We start from the raw sequence: 4,139 nt of genomic DNA on the forward strand, positions 1-4,139 counted from the left end.
CCTGTCAGTGGTGGCACTGTGTGGCCTAGCAGGAACAGTTGGAGAGCTGCCTTGAGAAAGCCAGTGCACTGACCAGCTCAACTACCATTCAAGGCTAGATGCAGGCCTCTGTGTTGGGTCACCTAAAAATCTATATCATCTGTGTTGGGATGCACAAAGGCGCCAGTCCTGCTGATCCAGGGTTGCAGAATCTCCATGACCCAGTGCAACAACAGGACAACCAGAAGGAGGCCTAGTGAGGTTCCAGTTTACAAGTGAAGATGTGTGGACAGAAAGATATACTGTGTGATCTATGGCGATATACTACAGCTTCTACAATGAGATGTTTTCTATGCTTTGTGTGTGTGTGTGTCTGTGTGTAGTTTGGGGGAGGCTACAAGGGTGAAGGGCAGATGTGAGGGGATGAAGAGATGGGCAGAACTAGGGTACATGATGTGAAACTTGCAGAAAATCAATAAGTTAAAAAACAAACAAAAGAACAATTGGTTCCATGCCTGGTTTTTTTGGTTTTTTTGTTTTGTTTTGTTTTTTGAGCTAGCTAAATGTTTGATAGTAGAGCCAGGACAAATGGGTAGCTGCAGTGCCTACTAACATCAAACTTGACATCACCAGGTTAGCCCAGCATCCCTCAGTCCCTTCCGGTCACAGGGTCCGCTTGCCTGCCATACCCAACCCCCTACCCTGAACTCTCCAGCCAGGTACTGGGCTGCCTTTCCCCCAGCAGCTCTCCCCTAGATGACACAGTCAGCTTGTCTGTACCACTCTCTTGGTCTCTTTGTCTAGACTTCCTCTCTTCGTTGGAGGCTCCTCCCTGGCTCTCCCTCCCCATGTCTCCTACCATGGTCTGGTTTAGTCTGCCAGCCACGTTCAGCCTGGGCCCTTCCCTCCACCTGCTTTCTCCCTCATAGCTACAGTAAAGATCTGCCTCATACTTTAGGAGTGCTCATCTCCTCCTCCTCCTCGTTTTATTTCTTTTTTTTTTATTCACTCAAGTGTAAGGGTTTAAGTACAAATTGATTTAAGACAAAAGGGATTTTTGTTGGATATTCCTCCCTGTAGGATCATCTGCAATACTAATTGAAATGTTAATTCTAAGATTACTCCTTAATGATTGAGTTCAGCGCTTTTAGGCTGAGTTTTGATTAGAGGACTTAGGAGACAGAGTTAAGGCATAATTTTATTAAATGCTCATAAAATTTGTGAACTGCTTTTGCTAGGTAAACTAAACTATATGATTAAAAGATTAGTGTTAGGGTTAATTCGTAAATGAGGATAATTTTGGCTTTGTTCATTTAAAATGTCCGTTTTTTGTCAGTATTGACATTGGCTTTGATATCATTGTTGGGAGACTGCATTGCACCATAAACAATGTTGTAAAATTATATTCTTTCAATCTAAATACTTGCTGAGGAGTCAGCATTCCATTTTTCTGGATGCTTAGTCTTGTTGATGTAAGAAACTAGAAAGAGGATGAAGAAAGAAGCTGGGGGGCGGGGGCATTTACTTGGAGAGAAGGGCAGAGCGGGTAGCCTCGCGACCTGGCAGACGCGAAGGATGGGAAAGACTTCAAGAGTAAATCAAAACGCCCAGGGTCCAGACAGACCTGCTTGGCAGTTTTGTTCAGTGTCTGGAGATAGAAAAGGGAGAAGTAGGAAAGTTTTCTTTTGGAGTTGGAATGAGAAAAGCAAGCAAGGCTAACAGTGAAGATGAGCACCCAGCTGCAGTGCACTAGACCACCGTGCATAAGTCTGAGCTCTTTGGGACAGATTGGAGTGTGAGGTGGCCACTCAGGACCACAGATAGAACCCAGGGGCCATTCTTTGGACCAGGAGAAATTGTTTTTACTTAATGTGCCTTGGGTAAACTCAAATACTTCCATCCTCTTCTCTTCTGTAAGGGATTTTGGATCTTCAGTAGTGGCACTTCATATGTGTGAGTGTGTATGAGTGTGTGTGTCTGTGTGTGTCTGTGTGCATGAATGTGTGTGTTTGTGTGTGTGTGTGTGTGTGTGTGTGTGTGTATGTTACCTGTATAAAATAAAGTGAGAGGGGGTCCCAGGTACCCATGAAGGAGTATGTGTGTGTGAGTGTGTATGAGTGTGTGTGTGTCTGTGTGCATGAATGTGTATGTTTGTGTGTGTGTGTTACCTGCATCAAATAAAGTGAGAGGAGGTCCCAGGTCTCCATGAAGGAGTGTGTGTGTGTGTGTGTGTGTGTGTGTGTCTGTGTGCATGAATGTGTGTGTTTGTGTGTGTGTGTGTGTATGTGTGTGTGTTACTTGCATAAAATAAAGTGAGAGGGGGTCCCAGGCACCCATGAAGGAGTGTGTGTGTGTGTGTGGGGGGTCTATTCTCACTTAGCTCCAAGCCTGCTATTTGCTTTCTCCCTTCCAGCTTAACACTCTGGTGTAAATATACACCGCAAAATACATAAGAAAAAGATACTGTTCACCAAGCGCCAGTGGTAGAGCTTCTGCTTTATTCATACTTCATATTCATATTTACAGTTGGAACATTCTCACAATATATGTGATGTGTTCTATTACTTTGGCAGATAAAACATGATGACAAAAGTATTAGATCTATTTGTTTCGGGTATGTTTCTAAAATGCAGTGACTACACATGCGCATTTGTGGGTTCAAGCATTCTAGGGTAGAATTTCAGCATCAAGAATTCATTTGGGAACCTGCCTTTTATTCCCAACTTTGGATAAACCCTGATGCCCTCCCTCATTGTGAGGGCTGCTCCTCCCATCTCTGTCCTCCCTCCTTGGTCATCCTGGTCTATGGCTTTGTTTGCTGAAAATCATGGCCTTCAGTCTGGCATTGATCCGTGTTTTGAGTTTTTAGTCTTTTATCAAAGTCCTAATCCTTGTGACTTATAAACTGGACATAATTTGGTCAGCATTTTGGAGGAGAAGCAGAAAAAAACACTTTGCAGCCAAAGTGTTCCTTGAGAGTTTTAGGGGCCTCAGTTCAAGTCTAGTCAAGATCCCTGTTTTTGATGCTAAAATGAATTTCAGTACAAGGTAGTAAGGCAGAGATAGGAAGATATTTTTCATATAGGCAGAAAATGGGACAAAATAGTTGCAAAAGCCAGAGGCTGTAGGTGACAGTAAAAAGATTGTGTTGTCAGGACATAGGAGGGCACTGCACTTATGAAATCCCACACTTCTGAAAGCATTCACAGGACTTGCATACACCAGACAAAATCCTAGCACAGAGAGAGGAGGTGGGCACACAGTCCTTCCCCTAGCTAAGGAACTGTAGGCTGTTTATAGCTTCTGCGAAAGGAAGAGTCGGCTTTCTTTAAGGACGTGGTCCAGGTGGACTGACCACGCTCCAGCAGAAGGCCACCACATCCAAGCCTCTGTGGACAGCAAGCACCAACTGAACTTGGTAGGTTGAGAGAAAAAAACAGGACACAAAGTTGGCTGGGTCGGGAGTAAGGGTGGGTTTGGGGAAGGAGAAAATATATTTAAATACATCATACAAAATTCTCAAGGTACTAATAAAAATGAGGAAAAAATATATTTGTAAAAAAGAACATTAACATTTGTGGAAAGTCTGTACAGTAAATGTTAATTGTGCCGGAACGCTTGCTTCTCCATGGTAAGAAGCTTCACCCTGACTCTAGGATAAAAGGATTCTTTCCCTCTCGTATTCTTAATTTCCCTATCTCAAAATTTAAAAGTTTCAAGGATTGTCTCATTAGAGAGGAAGCCGTAAGAAACGTGACTGATCAGTCAGGTTCTTGGCTATTAAAAATGTGTAGTGGGTGGGCCCACGTGGTTGCTTCTACAACAACCTGTGTGCTTTGTTCAGGTTTTGTCATTTGGAAGGCTAGAGAAAAAAAAAAAAAAGCAAGGCAATCTACCTCTGTAAATGACTGTCTGTCATCTTCTGATGTCTTGAAACTTAAATCTTAATAGTTGATTGAGGTGAATCCTTCTGTATTTGTTTGGTGCGCTGGCTAGTTTTATGTCAACTTAACATAAGCTAGAGTCCTCAGAGAAGAGAAAGCCCCAGTTGAGAAAGTGCTTCCATGAGATTGGGCAGGGGACTGCAGGTAAGCCTGTAAGGTGTTTTGCTTAATCCGTGATTGATGAGGAAGGGGCCAGCCCAGTGTGGGAGGGGACCC

Source organism: Mastomys coucha, unplaced genomic scaffold, assembly GCF_008632895.1.
Source record: "Mastomys coucha isolate ucsf_1 unplaced genomic scaffold, UCSF_Mcou_1 pScaffold1, whole genome shotgun sequence".
NCBI classification, from domain to species: Eukaryota; Metazoa; Chordata; class Mammalia; order Rodentia; family Muridae; genus Mastomys; species Mastomys coucha.